Source organism: Orcinus orca, chromosome 12, assembly GCF_937001465.1.
Source record: "Orcinus orca chromosome 12, mOrcOrc1.1, whole genome shotgun sequence".
NCBI lineage: Eukaryota > Metazoa > Chordata > Mammalia > Artiodactyla > Delphinidae > Orcinus > Orcinus orca.
The window spans coordinates 39004012-39030734 of record NC_064570.1 but is presented as its reverse complement, the minus strand read 5'-3'; the positions used below and the strand labels follow the sequence as shown (position 1 = coordinate 39030734).

Below are 26723 nucleotides of genomic sequence, written 5' to 3'. Positions count from 1 at the left end.
GGAAAATGAAGTGAAAAAATATTTTAATAGTCCCTGTTCTGATTTTCTCTAGATCTTCCTTATTTCTTTTTGAAAATGTTAGAGGCTAGTAAGAAGACATGAAGAGTTGACACTAGTTTCAGAAAAAGTAAACTTGTGATTTTATACATGCAATTTATTAGGTAGCTATAGTGGGCTTTAATGATACTCACATTGGTCAATGTCATCTCTTATCATTGAAATTATCCAAAATTTCTAAGTGTTCTCTATGTCAACAGAGTAAACAAACACAAACATCTGTTTAGAAAAACATACCGTTTTCCTATAAATACATAACTCTATGGAAACAAACAGAAAGTCATTGGCAGGAACAGTGATAGTATCTCAGTATTCTGGGGTGTGACAGTGTGATTAACCTGGCCCTGCTGCTGAGTGTCTAGGACAGCTAACTTCTTCCAGAACCTGATGCTTTCTCAGGCTCACAGTTAGCATGTTAAAGGTATTTAGCACATCATGAAATCATAGTCTGAGAGGAATTCAAAATGGTCGGGGCTGTGAATAACTTGAGATAATGCAAAAGGATTAGATTTTTTTAAAATGTAAGACAATTTTTACCAATGAACAATAAAGTAATTTTGAATTCTATTTAAAAAGTTTTCTTTTTTTTTTTTAATGTCATGACAAGAAATCTGTTCATTCCTTTTCTCTGTACTGCCTTACGTATACTTTATTTTTTTAAGAAAAAAAAAGCTCGTATTTCTTTTAGCAACAATGGTGCCTTCTGTGATCGTTAATGATATGAGTATATTCAGTTACTTAGGAACATTATTTCCTAGTCTGTATGTGGGCATTTCTTTAATATTTTTTTTTTAATTTTGTTTTCTTGAAGAAATAAAATGAAAGTGCTTACAGAAGAAACACTTAGCTAGCTTACTGATCTTTCTTTCAACTACAACCTTTTTTCCTCATAAGTAATCTGAAAATAAATAGTAAAAATTTGTCCTCTCCCACGATGATTTTGGAACATTAATAAATAAGAAAATAACTTCAAATTGGAGTAATTTTTTAAAGTATGAATTTTAAAATAAAATATAATCACTGTGGAAACATCAAGGAAAAAATATAAAAGACAAGTGAAAGAGTAAAATAACAAATATCCAGTGTAGAAAGATCAGGGGGAAAAAAGATTAGAGAAAAGAAAATAGTAAAATAACCTATAAGCCTGTGACCCAGAGAGAACCAATATTAACATGTTGGTGGGCACCCTACAGAATTTTCTCTATGTATGCATAAGCAGGGTCTGGTTTTAGCAACATTGGGAAATAAAATAATGCTTTATTTCTTTATTTGTGCAAATTAAAAAATTTAACATTGGTTCAGTCTTTCCTAAAGGTCTTGTGGTCAAAGATTCTCAAAGACACCTGGCTAATTCTGACAATAAGAGAATTAATCCTTATGCTAGCCTCTGCTCTCTTTGAGAGAAGAAAATCTCAGATATGACCCTTGCAGCCAATCTCTTTCCCTGCAGTCCTTAAGACCAGAATCATCCCAACCAGGGGTCAGTGGCCTCCAGCACCTTCTTCCTGCCATCAGTTTTTCTACGTTCTGCTGGTGGAACCAGAATTCAGATTTCCTTCATTTAGATCAGAGGTCAGCAAATTTTTCTGTAAAAGCCCAGATAATAAATATTTTAAAGTTTGTGAGCCAAGTGAAAAATGAAGGATAGTGTGTAGGTACTTACATAAGAAGAAAGAAAACAAATTTCTACATATTTTTAAATTGATGAAATGTATATTATGATTGTAATTGAGTACTCCAGGAGTCAAATTATTTTGAGAACTACAAAATAATATTTTGTAATACAGGACTATAAATTAAAAAATGAAATTCTCTTTTTTGAGGAAGGGGTATAACCTTTTGCTTTATTGGAGTTTGAAGTTAGTGTCCCCAGTCATCAGAATCCATTATAAATATTCATCTGTTAATGTTATCTGTAATGAGATTTTATAAAGTATCTCATCTTTCAAAATGTCTTTTCACAGAGATAATACTGCCAAATACTGTTATCAATCCACCAGCATATGATTTTAATCATATTTAAAATTTGAAATACATTAACAAGACTCTGTGAGATTCCTCTTCTGATATTTGCCTTTTAGTATGTCAATACACTTCAGATTAATCACTTCCAATTGACGGTTAGGTGAAAACTTCTCAATTGTACAGTTAGATGGTTTTGAAATGATGAAATTTCTTTTCCACTTGCATCAATCGACATCTGAAAAATGCTGCTGGAACTGTAGTTTGAGCCTCAAAAATGTACTCGCTGTAAATTTGTATGGGGATAAAAATCTTGACTCTTGTTTTAACTTTGCCAACACATGATGTGTATAAGGCAGCTTAAAATTATTTGTCACTCAAGAAAACATTAGTTGTCCAAATGTCTTTGCTGCAGTGTAAGTTTCACACATAAACTCTGTATTGCCTCATAACTTTAGATTTAATTCATTAAGAGACATTATCAAGGCTGCAGCAAAGGCTACCATCCAAAGCTATTCAGTATTCAATAATACTGATTGAGGGCAGTTCTTCTTGTTCAAGAAACTTTCACAAGCTTGGTAAATTTGTCCAACTATACACTATATGTGTACAGAATGCTTGGTCTGGTAATGTTGATGTATATTGTATTATTTTAGTACAGCTATAGTGTAACTTCATAATAAACACCATTCTTCTGCATCTAATTCAATAATAAAATAATCCATACTCCATTGTGCCTTAAAAGTACAATTTTCAAAGTGCAGTTTTCTCTTCTTGTGTCGACATGATAGATACACACTGGCAATTCATAAAAATCATTTCATGGTAAAAATCATATGCATGACATTTGAAATGCTGTTGAGTTATAATTACATCACTGTGATTTGTAGTGCACAGAGCAGGCGTGTGAAGTGATGAGAGTATTATATACGGTCTCTGTTGCAGCTACTTAACTTTGCCAATATAGCATGAAAGCAATGATATATGATATATAAACAAATGAATGTGGCTGTTCCAATATTACTTTATTTATAAATACTGAAATTTGAATTTCATGTGTCCTGAAATGTCATTATTATTTTGGATTAATCTCAACCATTTAAAAACATTCTTAGCTCACAGACTATATGAAAATAGGCAGAGGTCAGATCTGATTCATGGATCAGAGTTTGCCAATCCTTATTTAAACTAAAAGCTTCATATCACTGCCATTTCTGCCTCTGTTCCTGAAGAAGAAGAAGGAAAGGGAGAAGGAGAAGGAGAGAGAGAAGGAAAAGGAGAAAGGATTTTACAGCACGGTTCACTAAAGTCTGTTTCTTGTGGTCAAAGTTAGCCAATTTTCTATCTCTAGAATCACACTTAGACTTCCTCATGACTCCAGTTTTGTACTGACAGCATAAAAGAAGTAGCTCCTTTAGTCCTAAGGTCAGATTTAGGATTAATAACTTTTTAGGATTGTTGGTAATGTGAATAAGCACTGACTTGTCTTCCTTACCTTAATATAAATCACAAGATAAGGTAGTGCAATGTTGGTAAATTTTCAAATGTCTGTTCAGTCTTACTCATGTTCACACAGTTGGTGTAAGTTTTTTGCGCATGTATTATATACAAACTGGAGCTCTCCCTATCTGCAATTCCTCCCTTTTCAAACACATACTTTTAGAAAGGGAAATCTTTAAAAAGTTTAATTGAATCTACTACTTCTTAGGAAGGAAAACTAAGTCTAAGCCACTTGTACTTAATATGATGTCTTTTGTAATACCACACTCAGTTGGGACATGAAAGGGTCAAATGCCTCTTAGAATAAGAATGGTGGAGTCTAAGAAGAACAGGCCAAAGTAAAGATAAAAGGTTTAAAAATAGCCTTTTATTTTTCACACACACACAGACGTATACACACATACATGTATGTATGTACCCATGAATGTATTTTGGATTTGAGATTTGGTTTTGTAATCTTATTGTCCACCATGATGAGCATTACCTACTAGATGATCTAGTGGGAAAAGAAGCCACATTTTCTTCTGCAGTACATACTGAACTAGAATAGACACAGTCATATTTACTTTTTATTTTTTAATTTATTTTAATTAATTTATTAATTTATTTGGTTGCATCAGGTCTTAATTGTGGCAGGTGGGCTCCTTAGTTGTGACGTGTGAACTCTTAGTTGCGGCATGCACATGGGATCTAGTTCCCATTTTGCAATGGTAAATGGGAGTGTTTCCTTAATTTCTCTTTCTGATTTTTTTTGATAGTGTATAGGAATGCCAGAGTTTTCTGTGCAATAATTTTGTGTCCTGCAACCTTACCAAATTCATTGATTAGTTCTCAAAGCTTTCTGGCGGCATCTTTAGGCTTTTCTATGTATAGTGTCATGTCATCTGCTAACAGTGACAGTTTTACTTCTTCTTTTCCAATTTGAATTCCTTTTCTTTCTTTTTCTTCTCTAATTGCCATGGCTAGGACTTCCAAAACTATGTTGAATAAGGGTGGTGAGAGTGGACATCCTTGTCTTGCTCCTGATCTTAGAGGAAATGCTTTCAGTTTTTCACCATTGAGTATGATGTTTGCTGTGGGTTTGTCATATATGGCCTTTATTATGTTGAGGTAGTTCCCTCTATGCCCATTTTCTGGAGAGTTTTTATCATAAATGGGTGTTGAATTTTGTCAAAAGCTTTTTATTCGTCTATTGAGATGATTATGGTTTTTATTCCTAAATTTGTTAATATGGTGTATCACATTGATTGATTTGTGTATATTGAAGAATGCTGACATCCCTGGGATAAATTCCACTTGATCATGATGTATCCTCCTTTTAACATGTTGTTGGATTCTGTTTGCTAGAATTTTGTTCACTATTTTTGCATCTATATTCATCAGTGATATTGGTCTATAATTTTCTTTTTTTGTGATATCTTTTTCTGGTTTTGGTATCAGGGTGATGGTGGTTTTGTAGAATGAATTTGGGAGTGTTCTTCCCTCTGCAATTTTTTGGAAGAGTTTGAGAAGGATCTGGTGTTAATTATTCTCTAAATATTTGATAGAATTCACCTATGAAGCTATTTGGTCCTGGACTCTTGTTTGTTGGAAGAGTTTTAATTACAGTTTCAATTCCATTACTTGTCATAGGTCTGTTTATATTCTCTAATTCTTCCTGGTTCAGTCTTAGAAAATTGTACCTTTCCCAGAATTTGTCCATTTCTTTGTGGCTGTCCATTTTATTGGCATATAGTTGTTTGTAGCAGTCTCTTATAATCCTTTGTATTTCTGAATTGTCAGTTGCGATTTCTCCTTTTTCATTTCAATTTTATTGATTTGTTTCCTCTCCCTTTTTTTCTTGATGAGTCTGGCTAAGGGTTCATCAATTTTGTTTATCTTCTCAAAGAACCAGTTTTTAGTTTTATTTATCTTTGCTATTGTTTTCTTCGCTTCTATTTCATTTATCTCTGCTCTGATCTTATGATTTCTTTCCTCTACTGACTTTGGGTTTTCTCTGTTCTTCTTTCTGTAGTTGCTTTAGGTGTAGGGTAGATTGTTTATTTGAGATTTTTCATGTTTCCTAAGGTGAGATTGAATTGCTATAAACTTCCCTCTTAGAACTGCTTTTGCCGTGTCCCGTAGGTTTTGGGTCATCATGTTTTTATTGTCACTTGTTTCTAGGTATTTTTTTTATTTCTTCTTTGATTTCTTCAGTGATCTCTTGCTTTTTTAGTGTGCACTGTTTAGCCTCCATGTATTAGTGTTTTTTACAGTTTTTTTCCTGTAACTGATTTCCAATCTCATAGCATTGTTGTCAAAAAAGATGCTTGATATGATTTCAATTTTCTTAAATTTTTCAAGGCTTGATTTGTGACCCAAGATATGCTCTATCCTGGTGAATGTTCTGTGTGCACTTGGGAAGAAAGTGTATTCTGCCACTTTCGGGTGGAACGTTCTATAAATATCAATTAAATCTATCTAGTCTCTTGTGTCATTAAAAGCTTGTGTTTCCTTATTTATTTTCTGTTTGGATGATCTGTCCATTCCTGTAAGTGGGGTGTTAATGTTCCCTACTATGATTGTGTTACTGTCGATTTCCCCTTTCATGGTTGTTAGCATTTACCTTATGAATTGAGGTGCTCCTATGTTGGATGCATAAACATTTATAATTGTTATATCTTCTTCTTGATTTGATCCCTTGATCATTATGTACTGTCCTTCCTTATCTCTTGTAACAGTCTTTATTTTAAAGTCTATTTTATCTGATACCAGTATTGCGACTCCAGCTTTCTTTTGATTTCCATTTGCATGCAATATCTTTTTCCATCCCTTCACTTTCAGTCTGTATGTGTCCCCAGGCCTGAAGTGATTCTCTTGTAGACAGCTTATATGGGTCTTGTTTTTGTATCCATTCAGCCAGTCTATCTTTTGGTTGGGGCATTTAATCCATTTACATTCAAGGTTATTATCAATATGTATGTTCCTATTGTTATTTTCTTAATTGTTTTGGGTTTGTTTTTGTGGATCTTTTTCTCCTGTTGTGTTTCCCACCTAGAGCACATTCTTTAGCATTTGTTGTAAAGCTGGTTTGGTGGTGCTGAATTCTCTTAGCTTTCGCTTGTCTGAAAAGCTTTTGATTTCTCCATCGAATCTGAATGAGATCTTTGCTTGGTAGAGTAACCTTGGCTGTAGGTTTTTCTCTTGCATCACTTTAAGTGTATCCTGCCACACCCTTCTGGCCTGCAAAAAAGTCAGCTGATAACCTTATGGGGATTCTTTTGTATGTTATTTTTTGTTTTTCCCTTGCTGCTTTTAATATTTTTTCTTTGAATTTAATTTTTGTTAGTTTGATTAATATGTGTCTTGGTGTATTTCTCCTAGGGTTTATCCTGTATGGGACTCTCTGCACTTCCTGTATTGGGTGACTATTTCCTTTCTCATGTCAGGGAATTTTTCCACTATAATCTCTTCAAATATTTTCTCAGACCCCTTCTTTTTCTCTTCTTCTTCTGGGACCCCTGTAGTTCGAATGTTGGTGCATTTAGAGTTGTCCCAGAGGTCTCTGGGATTGTCTTCAATTCTTTTCATTCTTTTTTCTTTATTCTGCTTCTCAGAAGTTACTTCCACCATTTTGTCTTCCAGATCACTTATTTGTTCTTCTGCTTCAGTTATTCTGTTATTGATTCCTTCTAGTGTATTTTTCATTTCGGTTATTGTGTTGTTCATTTCTGTTTGCTTGTTTTTTAGTTCTTCTAGATCTTTGTTAAACATTTCTTGTATTTTCTCAATCTGTGCTTACATTCTATCTCTGAGATTTTGGATGATCTTTGCTATCATTACTCTGAATTCTTTTTCAGGTAGATTGCCTATTTCCTCTTTGTTTATTTGGTTTTGTAGGTCTTACTTTGCTCCTTCATCTGTGACATATTTTTGCTATCTCTCTTTTTTTTTTTTTTTTTTAATGAGTGTGATTGTGTTCCTGTCTTACTGGTTGTTTGGCCTGATGCTTCCAACACTGGAGTTTGTAGGCTGTTGTGTAGAGCTGGGTCTTGGTGCCAAGATAAGGACCTCTGGGAGACCTCACTCCAATGAATATTCCCTGGGGTCTGAGGTTCTCTGTTAGTCCAGTGGTTTGTACTCGGAGCTCCCACCACAGGAGCTTCCACCTGATGCCCGGCTCATGAATGAAGATCCCGCAAGCTGGAGGGCTCTTCCAGCCTGCCTCTCCTGATCTCCCCGGCTTCCCTCTTATGTCCCCAGGACACATGCAGCCTGAAGGGGTCTTTGGAGGGCAGAGGACCAGCCTCGGAGCTCAGTAGCTTTCCTGGGCTCAAGCAGGCAGGGCCAACACCCTCTGCTCCTCTCCCACTCCTCCAGTCCTGGAGGGCTCCTCCCACCTGCCTCTCCTGTTCTCCCTCAGCCTCTCTCCTATGCCCCCAGGACCAAGACTGCCCAGAGGGGGCCTCTGTGGGAGTAGGATCCAGGCTGAGAGGCAGGAGACTTCCCCAGCTGATTGGGCAGAGCTCATGCTCCTCCCTGATCTGAGCCTCCAAGGGTCCCTCCAGGTGTGGGATCCCCTCCCTCCCTCAGACACCCCTCGGGGGTATCGGTCCTGTCTGGCCTCCACTTCTCCTCCCCCCTCAGCTGCCCACGTCCTACCGGTTTACTTGGGGGTTCCTCCCATCTCCTTGGGTGTCAGAGTCCCCCACCCACATACAGCAGGCCCCCTAGTTTTGGGGAGACATGAACTCCACATCTTCCCACACCACCATCTTGACACCGCCCCCAAGAAATTTCTACATGCTGAAGAAAGTGGTAATATTTCCCAAACAAGGGTAAAGGACTGAAATAGGAAGATAAAGAAGTATTCTTTTAGGAAAATGTAATTTTTAAAAAAGAGGATTGGAAAGGAAGGGATTTTGTGAGAATCTAAGTGTGGAAGCAGCTACATTAACTACATTGGAAGGAGTTCCAATTTTCCTTTCTTCTCATTTTACTACTGTCCAGAAATTTCCCCAACTAATTTTTGCATATTAGCATGTTTAATATGGTGGAAGCTAGTGATGCAAGGTGGCAGGGGGAAGGAGACACTGAGAAATGGACAGAAGAGATTATTGGATTATAAGTGTCCTTTTGTACCTTTTAAGGGATTATCCAGTTCTTTAAGAGTGTACATCTTTGATTGCTTGGGCTAGTTTGCAACTCCAGATGGGTAGGAAACTGATAACTTGTAGGAAACTACAGGTAATGCAGCTAAATCTTTTCCAGAGCAATGCAAATGAAATTGTCCCTTAGAGATATTATCAATATAAAGATTAACATTAATCTATAACAGGAGTTCTGAAAGTATGAGTCAGAGTCCTCTTGTAGTCTCACAGACCTTTTTTGGAGGCCTAAAAGGTCAAAACTATTTTCATAATAATACTAAGATATATCTGCCTTTTTCACTTTTATCCCTTCACAAGTTTACAGTGGAGCTTTCCAGAAGCTATATGACATATGATATCACCACAGATGAATGCAGAAGCAGATATAAGAATCCAGATGTTTTCTATTAAGCCAAACATTAAAGGGATTTACAAAAATGTAAAACAATGCTACTCTTCTCATTAAATTTGTTTGTTTCAGAAAGTATGGCTAATTTTCATAAATATATTACTTATGTTTTAAAGTACTATCTCTCACCTCAAAATTATATAGCCGCTATATTTCTTCTAGCATCTCAGGGTCTCAATTTTTAATATTCAATTTTAGTAAATTAGCAATTTATTTTGCTATGTGGCATGAGGTAGGATATTTTTTATTCTCAAGTAGTTAGCTAGCTCTTTTACTAAGTAAACTTTTCTTTCTTAATCATTTGATATGGTTCCTCTGTCATATATTAAATTTTTATATATACAGCATTGTTTCTTGATCGTCTGTTATATTACATTATTTTCTTCTATTCTAGTATTAGTTATAGAATTTTTAAATTATTAAAATTGTATAATATATTTTAATGTATATATGTAAATATATCTCTCCTATTGGTTCTGTTTCTCTGGAGAACCCTAATACAACTACCTTTAATATAAAAAAAATAAGTAGAGTAGCAATAGCAAGAGCTATAACATTTTAGGAGCATACTTGAGTGACTACTCCATTGATCCCTGTCTTCTAATTATTCATCCATTTATATGTACTAAATATTTCCTAAACGTCTCTTATAAGAGGTTTTAATTGTTTTCTTTTCTCTTTTTTTCAGCTTAATTTATTTAATATGAAGTTACATGTATAAAGGTTACATGGTCCTTCATACGAATATTTCTCTTCTTTACTCAGTTCTTCAGGCTTTCTATATAAAATGTGTTGGCATAGCTAATTTATTCCACATTTCTCTGCCTTGAAATTCCAAGAGGTGTTTCCTCCACTCTATTGGCCTTTCCCACTTTCTTTCCTTTTTCTCCCCAGACTTTTCTAGGCAGTAATATCAAATAACTATGAAGACAGCTGATACTTCCAGAGAGAGGATTTCTTGTTGGAAAAAAAACTTCTTGGAAACAGGAAATCATTTTTAGTTGACCACATTAAGAGTTCCAAAACTAAAAGATTTGGAAAGTTTTACTTTTTGATATTAGCATAATGTAGGCTCCCATACTTAGTCTGGATGTCTTACTTGTAATTATTACTTTATAAAATGATACTTTAAAATGTTTTGCAGAATGTAATTTGATGTGTGTGCCACTAGTTCCATCTACCTATCTATCTATCTACCAATCAGTCACCTTCTGTGAAGTAAGCAATGCATATAAAACGTTAGAGCTATCAATATATATTGCAAACAAACAAACCTAGAATGATAAGCAGTGGTGTACAATGTAATATGAAGAAAATCATTTTGGTACTCCATGAAGAATTGTATTAATATATAATCTGTTTGAATTTATATGCTTGCTTCTGAATGTGTGCATTATATTTTATAAATTATTAGAGTTTTAGAAGAAGACAAGGAATATGACAACACAATTACAATGTGTTAATTTTGTTTGTATGGAGACAACTGAAAATAGCAATAGTTACTTTGACCCAAGTAACTCAGGTTTAAGCCATAGAATCTACAGTAAACCCATTGAAATGTAATTGACTCAAAGGGCTTGGATAACATTCCTTCTCCACTTTGTTTGCCTCTCTCTACTCAAGATGTAAACTGTCGAGCAACAGAGAGAAACATTACTGAATTATCTCTTACAGGTTTTTATTTTTGGTTGCGTTGGGTAGGACTCATAAAGAAGATTGAAACACAGGTTAAGTGCTCATCATTTTTGAAAAGCCAATTAGTTCATTTTGCATATCTTGGGAAGCTAAAGGAAAGCCAAAGGTACATCAGCATTTCCTTTCTGTATGTTCCATGTATCCTGAGGCACATGAAGAAGAATCACCACCTCCTCTGGCGACCTGAGTTTGGACCTGCCTAGGGGAGAGTGAATGACTTTACACTGGAACACCTGAGGCTTGAGCATTCTGGCATCATTACTAGTCATGGGAGCACTCTAAGGGAATGTGGAGTCCAGGGCACTGTTATCTGAAGAGAATATGATGCACAGGTTAACTTCCTGATGCTGCTAGAGGGAGTGCTGAACATGCTTGTCTCGAGAACTTCACAGAGTAAGTGCCTCTCCTTACCCCACAGTATGCTTCCTGTCAAAGAATCCCATCCGGAGTATTCACTGCTGTTATCTGAAATGCTTACAACATTGTTGGTGTTCACTGTATGTTAATGAAGGTCATCAATGTTATAAACTGCCCCATAGTGTTGATCATACTAGCATTTCAGTCTCAAAGGGACCCAAAGCCAAACTAAGGATTTTAGAGGGCATTAGATGTAGCACTAGATGTATAGAGGGTTGTCCCAGGAAACACCTATCACAGGACCTGCTGCCTGGAGAGAAACCACTAGTAACAACAATCACTGAGAGCAGAGAGAAGTAGGAGAAGCAGTGGAAAAGAGCCACCTTGAGTCGCACCTTTTGCTAACTGGAAGTGCCATGGAAAGCACCAGTCCAAAAAGTTCAGCACCCAGCTCTCTTCTAGGTCACAAAGGTTATAAGTGGAAGACTTAGAATAGAGGAAACAAGAGTAAAAGGGTAAGAAAGTAGGTGACTCATGATTTATCATTCAATTTAGTGCAAACTGGCATGTGCTTTTTTGTGGATTCACTGTAGGCTTAGCACATTTGCTAAGCCTCTTATGGCTTTGAGCCGCCTTAGTTTTAAATATCCATAACTTCAACTGTCAGCTCTTTAGGGTTTTAGGGGAAGAACTGACTCACATGGGCTCAACCCATATAAGCCTTGGTTATACCAGAATCAATGATTCCACAACTGAAGAATTTTTAAGCACCTACTAGTGTTCAATAAATTGCACTGGAGTAATTACAAAAGGGAATCCCTAAATATGGTTCAGAGTATCCCATTTTATAATTTTTTTCCTGAGGGGGCTCACCTGGCAGGGAACTGTACCTGGGTTCATTTTGTCCCAGCTTGTTACCTCATGCTGGGTACCTCTGTTGAGAAAAGACCCATCTAGGTAAGGATTGTTTTAATCATATTACAGTGAAATTCATGCCAGGAATAGCTGGGATTCACAGGGTCCTACAGCAGGTGCTGTGAGTGGATTTCCTGCCAAAGAACCAGTTTCCCTTAAGGCTACCAATTACAATGACAATCCTTGCACTCAGGTGCAAGAATGCCAATCCTTGCACTCAGGTGTTGCCAGGTGAAATAATCTTCATCCAAGACCACTGCTAACCAAAGGGCTTGGATTGCCTATTGAAAATTACAGCCTCAGAGTTTCCTTGGACTGTGCTAGAAGCATCTTTTCCAAGTTCAGTTTTCAGTGCACCAGCTTAAGCTTGTATGTCCTTTAACTTACTAACTCTTCACTGAAACACTCAACATCTTTACACATAAAAATGCCTCTAGGAGATTGTGAGAGGCTGGACCATTGGACATATGTTCTTAGAACTAACTGGAGAAAATAAAATTGGTTTCTAAACTGAACTTAATATCAAATCTCATGAGATAATGTCTGATTTCTTCCAAGTGAACCGAGGTTGATACCAATGCCAACCCCTGTGTGCTGAAATTCCTGTTACTGCCAGTAACATGGTATATTTCCTCAGCCACTGACTGTGGCACAATCCTGCTTTATTTTTTAATGAAAATCCTGGAAGATACAGAAAATTAGAATAAAAAATGAAAAAAGCATCCAGGATTTTATATTCTCCAATAACTATATTGTTGGGTTTTTTTTTACATCTTTATTGGAGTATAATTGCTTTACAATGATGTGTTAGTTTCCGCTTTATAACAAAGTGAATCAGTTATACATATACATATGTTCCCATATCTCTTCCCTCTTGCGTCTCCCTCCCTCCCACCCTCCCTATCCCACCCCTTTAGGTGGTCACAAAGCACAGTTGTACTTGTCTGTCTGGAAAAATCTATTTTCTATATACGTACTTTGTGTTTTCTTAGCATTTATTTGTTAAGTTAATATTTATGTGTTAGCCATGATACCTCTAGATTGTCTGCATATAACTTTGTTTTATCCTTGTCCAAATCCTACAAATTAGGTACTGTATTTTACACTTGAGGAAACTGAAGTTCAGAGAAGCTCAGTAAAAACTCCATACCACACAGTAAAAGAAAGATTGAGATTCAAGCCCAGATCTGTCTGATTCCAATGGTCATTAGTTAGCTCTTACGATTTACTGCCAATACTGCAAGGGAGGTCACAAACACAAACATGCTTGAAGATGGATCATCCATAATGGTAACCACCATTTTTTTTAAGTGAGGAAAGAACTGTTACATTCCATGAAAATTGTTAATCTATGCATTTATGGTTAAATTTAACAAGGCTGGAGACCACTGAGACCAAGATGTCCTCCTAAAATAAATGTCGCCTTTCAGAATCAGAGACACTTGGCAATCCTAACTGGGCCACATGTGTTCATTTGTTACATATGTGGCAGCAAACAGATGTGCAGACACTGCAAAGTACAGAGGAGCTTGTGTTGCAGATTATTTTGTCCCAAACTTGACGTTTAAGTTCTCTGGGGAAATACTAAGTCATTGAAGTTATACACATTTCTAGCAAGAACACAAGAGGTTTTAATATTTTTTAAACTAATGGACAATTATTAAGAAACACAATGAAGTCCAAACATATTTACTTTAACTTAAAATGTACTAGAGTCAGTGGATTCAGATTTTCCTGATCACAGGAGTGATATACAGAGTTTAGCTTGGACTTAGGAGCTAGGCAGCTTATGTTGAAGATCTCATCTGTATCAACAGTAGTTCTTTGCCCCAGTTTCTCTGAAAAGTTGGGGTAATAATGCTTCTGAGTTCCGTTGTAAGGGACAGTAAATGATCCATGAAACGTCTGTGACTATGCCCACTCAGAGTTTGCATTTAAGAAACATTAGCAATTCAACACTGGAACAGTTAGTTAGTCAACGGAATCCATAACTTGTGAATATATTCTTTTCTAATTTTAATGGATTTTGTATAACATTTCTTTTCATTTTGCAGTACATGATTGAAAATATAAGAAAAACTTAAAACATACTTAATTCAAAACTATTGTCCCTAGACTTTCATCTTACTGTTCTTTATGACACACTTGCTTAGTCTTCATGATTTAATTCCACATCAATGCTTTTTCTTGCTTTATATCAATTGCCAAGTCACTTAAAGTATTAATCATATGCCTTTATTATGTTTATTAGTTTTGTATCTCTGTGACCTCTTAGTATTAAGTCATTTCTTCTGTATCATTTTAATAATATATCCAAACTCCAAATCACCAGTTTAAAACTATAAAATAGACATGATCAAGTATGGAAAAAAGAAAGCTATTAAGACAAATGAGCATTAGCAAATCAGAAAAGATGGCTCTAAATCCCTCTGCTGCCCTTCAGTCAGTGAGACCTTGTGTGAACCACTCATGATTCCCTAGTCTAGCTTCCTCATCTGTAAAATAAAGATCATAACATCTGTCAGGCCTTCCTCCAAAGGAATGATTGTGAAATAAGATATATGTGAAAGTCTTCTGTAAACTTTATAGTTTGAGGGTTTGAAAGTTTGTTTATTTAAAGTGTCACAGTGAGAGATAAGATAAAATACGTGAAAACCCTCTATAAGCTGTATAGTACATACATGTGTTACACGTGTCATCGTATGAGAGCTTATTTAATTAATCCTTCATGATGGAGGCACTGTGGTGTGATTTGGGGTTTTGCAGCATTGCAGAGGCTTTCCAAGAAAGACAGCACATAACACCAAGTAGAATCTGATAAAGGCCCAGTAAGTGGTCTTGGGAGTGTACTGTAGGTGTCCAGAGAAGGAAATGAGAACCAGGGACTGACTGGGCTCTTCAGGGAACATGTACAATGAGGTGGGTTTTTGACTTCAGCATCGGATGTTGGGTAGGATTGAAATAAACAGAGATCAGAAGTGGGGGTCACAGATGGAGGAACAGCTTGAGCAAACATATACAGAAGCAGAAGAGCACAAAGGCTGAACAATGGCCTGATTCGGATGCAGAGGAGCCTTCCTGTACGAAGCAGTGGGAGATGAAACTGGCAAGACCGAATGAGCTCAATGGAACGCCAGAAGAATGATGAGCTTTGTTACCACAGCACGTTTAAACGGAAAGCCACTGAAAGGGTTTTTGAGCAGGAGAATCACGTGGTAAAAACTGTGAACTCTAGCTTCAGACTAACCAGTTCCTAGTCCAAACTGACCTATTAGCCAATGTTTTCTTAGGCAACGCTTACTGGACATGCATGGTGCAGTGGAAAAAGTGTGAGTCTGGGAGCCGAGGGCGGGCCTTTGGAACGTGAGGCCTCTTTTCTGGACGGACCTACATTTCGGCCAGTGTGGCCGGCAAAGCCATCGTCTTATATCCTGGCTCTTTCCCATCACTTCTGGAACCACTTCTGCCACATTTTTATTCCATTGAATTTCTATCAGAGTTCCTCTAGGTTAAGAGTACAAAAACAGGTTAAAAGATGTTTTCTCCTGAGAGCCCTCAAAAAGTTCAAAACTATCCTGTCTGCTATTAATTCTTTTTCCATTCCTTTATTGCTCAATCTTCTTTAGTTGGTCACATTGCCTTTCAGAATACAGTGTGTTACCACATTACAATTAGAAGCACATGATAACATTTAAATGGCCATTTCCTGTCCAGATTCATCATTAAAATGCCCTTTGTCACTAACAAATTCCAACTCATATTTAATGCTATTTTAACATCAGATATATTCTTACTACATAAAATTATCTTCAGCCAAGCTTATGTAGAGTTTGAAAATCATCTTTGTATCTACTGAGGCTTACATTAATCACATTTTTGCCGAGAAAGAAAAACTTTGGTCCTAAAGCTATTGGTGGGTCCTCTGTTGGTTATTTAGGTATTGACACGCTAGCAGTAAGATTTTTCTTTCCTTTTCTTTCTTTTTTATCACGGAAAATAGAATCATTCTACCCATCTGTCCTCATTTTCTCAAAACCGGAAATAGGAATGAACTTAAGTTTTCACATATTCTTTGATTTTTATCTCAGCTTCCAGAGAGTGGCAGAAACCTGACAAATGTAAATTTGGAATGAGCATTATTTAAAACATGCTCCACAAAATCTAACTGGTAGATAAAAGGCAAGTCTGCAATAACAGCTAAGCCAATAAAGAGGGCTGAGGAGAGTCAGTAAAGTTATTAATAAGGTATCCATCCCACTGAAATATGAAGTAGAAATATAGGGAGCCGGGCTTCCCTGGTGGCGCAGTGGTTGAGAGTCCGCCTGCCGATGCAGGGGACATGGGTTTGTGCCCCGGTCCGGGAAGATCCCGCATGCCGCGGAGCGGCTGGGCCCGTGAACCATGGCCGCTGAGCCTGCGCGGCCAGAGGCTGTGCTCCGCAACGGGAGAGACCACAACAATGAGAGGCCCGCGTACCGTAAAAAAAAAAAAAAAAAAAAAAAAAAATATATATATATATATATATATATATATATATAGGGAGCCTAAAATGGCCACAGTAGAGAAAGGAGAATCACAATTTCTAAGTTTCTATTTATTTTTTTCTCATAGACATGGGATATGACTTGAGGTAAGTTGTCTCACCTTCAAGAATGTGTTCATACTTTACTTTTCACATTGTAAAATGATATAGACACTCTATGTCCCAAATAATAATGGTCTATCTAGGGATCAATTTGAGATCCTTGGAAAACAAACATTAAGCAATGGTAGAAATGCCTGATGGTGATTTATGAGTCTGGAAACCTTGATAATACCATTGCCATCTGAGTTTTAAGTCGTTATAGAATAAGAACAGACTTAGAATGCCATTACTATGAAATTATTCCCTATCCCTGTACATCAGTCACATTTTACAAATATAAAGTGATGTTTTCAAGATAGTTTTTTTAGGGTGTTTACTTTCTAGTTTATTACTGTTACACTTAAAATGTTCAGAGGTAAAATTATCTGGAACTAGACATCAAGATGATCAATATATGTCCCTGGCTTTTCAGATAGTTTGGCTGTGGTCTGTTATGAGCTCTTTTTGGAGAATTATTTAGACAAGCCCACTCCTTTTTAAATTAAAGATTGAGGTAATTAAAAGGGATTTTTTTATAGAACAACTCATTCCTATTAAGAAAATCAGAATTCATTACTGAAATGAGATGAAAAAAGCCTAAAAATATTAATATCTCTTGCCACTTTTTGAAAGCTATATTTTCATAAATTACATTTTCAAAGCCAGCACTTCCAGATGATGAAGCAAAATGAAAACTGAATTTTTTAAATCAAAGAAAGAATGCTTATGCTAGAGAGGAAGAGGAAAGGGAAACATATTAGTCCTTAGAACTATTCTTTTTTTTTTTTCTGTTTTTAAAAACACAAATATAGGCTTTCCCCAATCAAAAGTGGAATCATACTTCAAGTGTTTTTTTTATTAGTTATCTATTTTATACATATTAGTGTATACATGTCAATCCCAATCTCCCAATTCATCCCCTCCACGCCCCCCACCCCCCACTTTCCCCCCTTGGTGTCCATACGTTTGTTCCTTAGAACTATTCTTAATTCCAACTACAGTTACTAATTCTCATCTTTTAAACTTAAGAACTCATTAATACGTATACAATATCAGTTGTGTACATGTCTATGGTATTATCTAATGACACACAAGATATTGTGACTGCTTATAACCAAATGGGAGAAATAAGTGAATGTGTATATTTGCCTGTACATGTACAAGAGTATGAAGATGGATACGTAAATATCAGAGCACATTTTAGGAAACACAAGTATAAGGGTGTGTTTTCATATACTGTCACAGAAATGTAAACATATGGGAAACTGGCGACAACGAATTCATTAAGCCAGATAGTTCAAGGAAAAGGTGAGATTGCATGGTTTAGGAGGAGAGTAGGAAAGTGACTTAGCAGAAAGGAAGCAAAGAAATACCATGCGTCACATACCTCTGTGTGATCCTCCAGAGCCATTTTCCCTTTATTTCCATCTCCCCTCTGCCTCAAAAATGGGACCGCATTGACCCCATCAAAGGACCCTGGTGTACTCTGGCTTCTGAATAAGTTTGAGACTTTATTTCTTCCAGGTTTCATTCCTCAGCCCTTTGGCATTAAGACTGGTAACATCTCACTGCTGCTGGCCTCCATTCCTGCCCTGTTTGTGGTGATCCACTTCTACTGCAGACAAACTTTTATAATCTGTCACTTTGTAAATAAAAACTCATCTAATGATCTCTTTTCTGTTGGGAACTTGGCTGATATATTAGTTGGTACTAGAAATGGCCCCAGGAAACAGACTCCTTGAACTAAGACTCTGGGATTAGCACATCATATATTTGAGGCATACTGGAATAACCTCTTTGCTGGGGCTGTGAGGGATTGGGTAAGGGTAACGCTTGGCATATTGTAGCCTCATAAGTATTCAGGTAACCACTGCGGTTGCATGAGATGAAGAGTTGGCAGAGATCAAGTGGCTGTAACACATAGCTGCTCTGACAATTAAGATTTTAGTGTCATTTAGCTTCTTTCTACAGTTCTAGAGAATATTATTGACTAAAAAAAAATGCACAACCTAAAAGTTGAGAGTTATGTTTTATTCAGCAGACAAAACTGAGGCCTGAAGCCCAGGACACAGCCTCTCAAATACCTCTAAGGGACTGTTCCGAAGAAGTAAGGGAGGAGCCAGGACACACGGAGTTTTTGCAACAAAGACCAGGTAGTTGGAACGTCAAAAGGTTACTGTTATCTAAAAAAGGGTACAAATTAACTTATCTACAAAACAGAAATAGAGTTACAGATGTAGAAAACAAACTTATGGTTACCGGGGTTGGGGGGAGGGATAAACTGGGAGACTGGGGTTGACATATACACACCACTATACATAAAATAGATAACCAATAAGGACCTACTGTATAGCACAGGGAATTCTACTCAATACTCTATAATGGCCTATATGGGAAAATAATCTAAAAAAGAGTGGATATATGTATAACTGATTCATTTTGCTGTATACCTGAACCTAACACAACATTGTAAATCAACTATACTCCAACAAAATTTATTTTTAAAAATATTTATTTATTTATTTCTTCATTCATTCATTCATTTTGGCTGCACCAGGTTTTTTTTTGTTGTTTTTTTTTTTCCTGTTGGTTTGTATTTTAATGATTTGCAATACTTGTGTGGTATATTTGTGTGTTTTTTTTTTTTTTTTTTACATCTTTATTGGAGTATAATTGCTTTACAATGTTGTGTTAGTTTCTGCTATACAACAAAGTGAATCAGCTATATGTATACATATATCTCCTCTCTGTTGAGCCTCCCTCCTACCCTCCCTATTCCACCCCTCTAGGTCATCACAAAGCATCGAGCTGATCTCCCTGTGCTATGCAGCAGCTTCCCACTAGCCAACCACTTTACATTTGGTAGTATATATATGTCAATGCTACTCTCTCACTTTGTCCCAGCTTCCCCTTCCCCCCTCTCTGTGTCCTCAAGTCCGTTCTCTACATCTGCGTCTTTATTCCTGCTCTGCCACTAGGTTCATCAGTACCATATTTTTAGGTTCCATATATGTGTGTCAGCATATGGTATTTGTTTTTCTCTTTCTGACTTACTTCACTCTGTATGACAGTCTCTAGGTCCATCCACCTCACTACAAATAACTCAGTTTCATTCCTTTTCATGGCTGAGTAATATTCCATTGTATATATGTGTCACAACTTCTTTATCCATTCATCCATTGATGAACGTTTAGGTTGCTTCCATGTCCTGGCTATTGTAAATAGTGCTGCAATGAACATTGTGGTACATGACTCTTTGAATTATGGTTTTCTCAGGGTATATGCCCAGTAGTGGGATTGCTGGGTCATATGGTAGTTCTAGTTTTAGTTTCTTAAGGAACCTCCATACTGTTCTCCATAGTTGCACTGGGTCTTAGTTGCAACATGTAGGATCTTTAGTTGCAGCATGCAGCCTTCTTAGTTGTGGCATGCAAACTCTTAGTTGTGGCATGCATGCAGGATCTAGTTCCCTGACCAGGGATCGAACCCAGACCCTCTGCATCGGGAGTGTGGAGTCTTACCCACTGGACCACCAGGGAAGTCCCTAAAAAAATTTTTTTTTAAAGAGTTACTGTTTTTTAAAGAAAACCAGATATCTCAAGTTAAGGAATTTGGCACTTTTCTATGCATGGGAAGATGCAAGAGCCTGGGTTCACTGAAATCGTTCCTTTGATGTGCACCTCAGCTATCTGGGGCCAGTATCCTGTGCTTTCTCATGCTGAGTCTCCTCAGGATGTGTCATTAGGAGTGGCTGTAGTGTGAGAGCTTGATGGCTGCAACATCCCTTATTTACTGATATGGCAGGCAACATTTTTTTTCACCGACAATATCGATAGGGAAAAAGATAATTAAAACTATGAACATGTAATTACAAATGTGTACAGAGAGTCAGAAGGTTTCCTGAGTTGCTTCGAAGGAACCCTGCTCTCCTATGGTCACTCAGAAGATATAGCTGACAACCAAGCTCACAACCTGATTGTAAATGTCGTAGAGTCACAGCACTAATTATAAATCAGACCCTCCATCTCTATTATACTAAGAGAAAGGCAATTATCAGGAAACAACAGGCCGCATTGGATGTGATATTTTGGAAGATAATGATGAAGTTAAGAACTATGAATCTCCAAGTTCTCTTGAACACTAACCTCACAGCAAATATTGACTCTCTTCACACTCATACCCTCCAGTGGAACATGGAATTGGATGGTGAAATTAGGCAGTTATGATAATCAGTTTATGCCTAGCAACCGGCTTCAGAGGGAAAATTCAGATGCTGCATCTTATGGTATTCCTTTATTTTTTTTTCTACTCTTTTCCCCATTAGTTCCTTATATGAAGAATAGCAGAAATAGCTAAAATTTTAGACTCTGGGAAGGAATATGACAATTAATGTTACCCCATGATGATGCAATAGCTTATGAGATTTTGTTCTCACTGGTTGCAGATAAAGGCTTTTCACCCAGACAAAGACGACACTGGGTGCCAAGAGGCAAAAAGGGCTGACTCTTTTTGTACTACAACAAAAAGCCTTCCATACCCTCTGACTTCAGGTCAATGGGGAGCCTAGCAAAAGGTAGGAAGTAGGGAAGAGAGTGATGGCAGGGAACTTACTTTCTTGGCTTCTTTCTGGCGAAGTTACGTAGGGCTGGCTATACTCTCAGTGGAAAATCCCTGCTCATCCCCAGGTGGTCTTCTGTTCTCATCACTTCCTTGGTGAGTCCTCCTTTTAGGTCTCAGGACATGCATGGCGTAGGGGAGGGGAGTAAGAGCTCTGTTGTGGGTGGTCCCAGGTCCCTGCATGATCCAGTTGTTTAATAAATTCCATTCACACCTTGGTCATTAGTCCCTTTGTAAATGAACCTTCCTTAAGTTACTCTGATGTGAGTGGGCCATCTGTTTCCTGTGAGGAAAGACCCTGACTGACACTTAGATGTCTGATAACAAACATGCCAAAACCAACTTTAGAATATGCAGAGGCAAATTTGGCAGGCTTCTCTGTTTGAAAAAAAAAAAAAGTTCACTAAGAATTTTCCTCTATTCTGTATCTTTTCTGAAAAGACATCACTGAATCTCTAAGAGAACATAGGTTTTGAGCTCCAACCATTTCTGAAATGATACTGATGTTATCCATGAGTGCTGCCAAATCTCCAGGTCATGTCTGCAATATAGGATGATGCTTCGGAAGCTTTTAGTGAAGGTAATCTTTTCTAGAAACCTTAAAAAGGTCTACGAATACAAAATCATTTACCATACCAATGAATACAAAGCTGTTTACCATAATTACCCTTCAAATTCCTCTTCTCATTTTATGTCTGGGTACTCAGTCTAAATAAGCATGACATCATCATGTAAATCATGAGAATTTTCAAGTAGTGATGGTGGATTTTTACTGATCCATTGGATCTCTCTTGCTTATTTCTCTCTGGTGACTAATGGTGAGTAACCAGAGAAGGTAACTCATGTGCAGTTAGGTTTGCTATCTGGTTACCTATCTAATAGTGGGTTAATCAACTGTAGCAAAGACTAGAAAACATTCCAAGTAATTAAAATCCATTAGGTTTGCTGGCTCTTACCTAAAAATCTAAAACAAAACAAAACAAAAAGCAAACAAAAATAAAAGACAATAACATTGTCCTAAGCTGGAATTAGGTTTGTTGTTTATCTTTTGTTGTCTGACACATTTATTAATTCAGCCAACATTTAAACATCAAGTCTCAGTTTAGGTACTGATGATGAAAAAATAAAAGAAAAAAGAAAATAATACACGAATCCTCCCTTTGGAGAATTTCTAGTCCAGTTGGGAGGAAGCAATTACAATATAAGTACCATGGTAAAGGTAAACCATGTACACACATAGGAGGGGCATCTAAGTCAGGTGGGAGATGGTCCAGAAAAATCTTCTTAGAGGCATCACATAGGAGAAATGTTTTGGAGAATAAATAGAATTGGATAGGCCAAGAAAGGGGACAAGGACATCCCTAGGAGAGGGACAGATACAGACAAAGATGCAAAGATCTGAAATAGCATGATGTGTTCAGGGAACTGCCAGGGGTACTTTATAGCTGGAGAAAAGGGTGAGTATGAGAAGGTGACTGGTCAGGAAGCAAGAGAAATAGAAAGGAACAAGGTTCCAAAGCCTGGAGCAAGGCTACAAAGTTTACACTTCACACAAAGTTGTAGGGCTGTATTATTCAGAATGCCAGCTGCAAGTATAGTAAATGGTTTCAAAAGAAAAAAATGGACTGGCTTAACTGTAAATCCATGATAGGGTTGGCTTCAGGGTTAGCTAAATCCAGAAGCTCCCGTGATTTCCTGAAGTTTGCTTTCCTCTATGTGTTGGGTCCAACCTTGGACTATAAAAATGTCTCATGGGGGCAAAATAAATGTCACTGTCCTTGGATTCCTTTGTACATACCATAAGGTCCAGAGGAAGATAAGAGTCTTCTATCCTGGCATTTGAAGCAAGAGTTCTGAGATTCACCCAGATTGAAATATTTTAAGTCACATACCCACCCTTAGACCAAACAGGGTTCAACCCTGGGAGTGGGAAAATTTCCAATGAGGCATGTGTGTCAAATTCTCAAAAAGTAATTATTTCACAAGTAATGGAACTACCCTCTTTTTAACACTACATTTTACTAAAAAGCTCAACTAGTGCTGTCTTAGAGGCTTTACTTTTTTCCGCCTTAGTAAGCCACATGGTCAAATGATACTAAGTCCTGGAGAAAAAGGTGACACGTTATAAACCAACTGGAATTTCATTATGCTAGATATTTTAATTATGCACGATGGGCACCAGAATTCCAATGCTTGTTCTTCTTTTCTAAGGAATTAGTGAGAACTTTTACCCAGAATCAGTATGGCCAAGAACAGTGTCATAGAATCTAATATGAGTCCTTTGAATGTGGGTTGTACATTATTCTATATTGGCCAATCCATGCTGAGATGTCCAAATTTTGCTTCTGGCTTGTATTATTGAATCCCTACTTCTTTCTAGGTTTTCTTCAACATACGGTCTTTGAGGATGGCGTCTTTGCCATTTGATTTCTTGAAGAGCTTGCTTCCCTCTAACGTGCTTTGCACAACGTGGCCTGTGCCCTTTCCACGCATTTGCTTTGGTGGCTGTATCTTCCCTCGGGTGAGTTGCTTGCTCTCACCTCAGTGGTGGCAGATGCATTTTAAGCCCCTTTTGTGAGAAGTTATTTTTGTTAGGAGTTTGCATTGTTCACAGTACTTTGACATGTGAAGAAAAAGAATACTAAACACAAAAAGATGAAGCCATTCTTGACCATTACTTAATGTACAAGATTACGGATATATCTCTACTAACTAACTTTGTGAATGTTTAAATTGATGTTTGTTGAAGTTCATTTCACATTTGTATTAATAATAGTAGATTATTTTCTTCCCTTTTAAACTGGTTACCTTGGTTTTTATTAGTCCTTAATGTTGATCTGTATCTGGACAGGACTGACTAACCTCTTCCCAGGTATTTTCAACTTCTAACAATGTTTGGGTCAACTCTTGCACATGACTCATATTGATTATACATTCATTGTAATATCTTCTCCATTAGGTAATAAATTTCTTAAGGGTGACATTAGTGTTTTCCTTCTCAGCTATTCTATATACTTTCTAGTGCTTGGAGGGCTAGATCTTCAATGAGTATTCAATATATAATTAAGACATGTTTTTAAAACCAAGTCAGGAAAAGTGTTCTTAACCATAGTCCTTTTATTTGGATAAATGTTTAAATCAAGTATCTTACCTAAAGATGAACTATCCAGTATTAAATTATGTTGGATTCACTAATGATGTTCTTCTTAGGAAAGATACTTTTCTGTAAAGATGATTTCCATTCACCATCTCTGTTGATGACTTCAAGTACAGAGTTTGGGATTTTCTTATGAAATATGTAGAGAATTCTAAATTTACAGGGGTAAAAAAAACAGGTACATGTAAACTGGTCATAATACTTTGCAAAAGTGACCTTATAAAAGTCTCAGGGATTATATTATGTTAATGTATGTAAGATATTTTTAAGGTCATAAGTCATAAGATTAAGTCCAAAGGTGACCAATATAATAAATAAAAATAGAGTGTAGAATCACCAAAGAGCTATATCATGCAGTATTTTTTATTGCTAAGAGAAAAAATTATTTGTTGCTTTGAAAGTAGTGATATTTCTTCACATTTTTCTCATTTCATATTTTTAACAAAATACTTTAAAATGGAGTACTCTTTTATTGTAATATCAATTTTATCCCTCTTGCTTCAAGGAGTATATCCCATAATCAGAAGAATTGTACATCCTAAGGCATAAGTTGCTCACCCTTTATTTGATAGCCACCTGATGAACTCTGGATTTTCTGAGGTCCTTTTCAGGTCATTGTCCTATTATAATTGTGAGAAAGGAATGATTACTGCATAGAATAGCAAAAAATTGTTAATAATTTCTCCTCCCTATATCCTTTGAACCCCACTGAAGTTTATACTTCATTTGTTTTGCATTACAGTTAACTTTATACTTGTCTAACTCCTTCATTTTTCTATCTTTAAAGGTAAGGACATATATCTTCTCTTTTCTTACATCGGTAATAAAAGTTCTTTTCATATAAAAGGGAGACCCTAACATTTGGTGAGTTGACTGTCTGGAGAACCATGTAAAACCCACTCTTACTGTTAACTAGCCACGTGATTGATTTTTGATAAATCACTTAATCCTCCTGGGCCTCAGTTTCTTCATCTGTAAAATGAAGGAGTTGAACCAGCTAATCCTGAAGACATGTTCCAGTTCTAAAATGCTACAGAGTATATGATGGCAATAACCAAGCATTGTTCTTCCCTATCAACATAACGCCACTAGAAGTCTATGGAACATGTTTATATCCCAATATATTTAGATTTCATCTGCTATTAATCATCTACAAGTTACAAGATGGTTTGGATTCCACAGTTTTATTTAGGCTCTTTCCATTAACAAATGAGCTGAATCGTATTGGTTTAATGCATTCTGATCGCTGCTCCTACTCTGTGCCAAGTCTGGGTAAAGGGATCCTTCCCTGTAGGTTAAGTCACTCTAGAGAGATGTTGCACCTCCTGTAAGAATTTTTGGATGCAGTATTTGCATTACTTTGCCATGTTTCCCCAGGCAGGAACTTGTCTGGTGATGTAGGCAAAAGAATTCAAGATGCAAGTTTTGTTTGTACTCTTTTTTTTTTTTCTTGACTTTCTAACCTGTACTGAAGCAAGTGATCAAGCTCTCCCCAGCCCCTACCCAGTTTACCTATTAGGAAAAACGGAAGGGGGGGTGCAAAAGCTGCTGACTCTCAGGTGTACATGGTAAAGACCAATGTGAGTAAGGGTTCATTTTAGATTAAATGTATTCTGAAATAATGAGTTTCCCAAATTTCTAAAACTACATATTTTCTTTAGCTCTGCATTCTGAAACAAAGCACACACAACTCCCCCCAACCCCACACACACACTTTGCAGAGCTGCACTTTGGCACCGAGGGTGTGACTGCAAAGTCATAATAAACGAGTAGCCAACAAAAACCACTTAATGAGGCCCACCTATACAGTGTGACCCAGCACAGGATAAGCCTTGCTAAAATATTTCACCTGGCATGGGTTCAAGTTTTGAAGTTGAATGAGTCTGCTTTTGTTTCTCACTAAGTTGGGAAGAAAGAGGACTTGTTGTGGAGGAGAGCAAAGGGAGGAATGAGTTAAGTCCTCAGCATCTGTAGTTCTTTTGCTTTGCTTCTTTTCAAACAAGCGCACCACATTGAATAGCATGTGGAAAATTGGCATTTCCAGTGAATAAAAATTAACTGGCAAACAACAAAAGGAAAAACTGAGGAATGCTGTTTGGCTTGTCTTGTCTTGTCAGAGAAAGAACACGTGTGAATCAAATGGTTTAAGATGAATTTCACCTACACGTCTGGCTCCTGTTCAGATGTTTTTAGATTTCTTACTCAAGTTTGTTTACTTGGTAGTTTTTTTTTAAAGTATAATTTTTCTGTAAGTTAAGAACAAAAAAGGAGAGGACCATAAAAGTAGTATGGGTGAACAAC

General features: G+C 36.9%; 1 long non-coding RNA gene across 4 annotated transcripts in view; it reads left to right on the top strand.

Annotated features, from left to right (window-relative positions):
• The window catches only part of LOC117197115 (uncharacterized), a 75480-nt gene that overhangs the window by 29590 nt on the left and 19167 nt on the right, over positions 1-26723 (top strand). The window contains exon 4 of one of the 4 annotated variants that reach the window (XR_004477631.2): positions 23646-25563. The exons of 1 other annotated variant lie outside the window; for it this stretch is intronic. This is a non-coding gene — a long non-coding RNA (uncharacterized LOC117197115). Of the gene's footprint in view, positions 1-18172; positions 19217-23645; positions 25564-26723 lie in introns of those variants that run through there. 2 more of the 4 variants (XR_007470639.1, XR_004477633.2) reach the window with 2 other exon arrangements.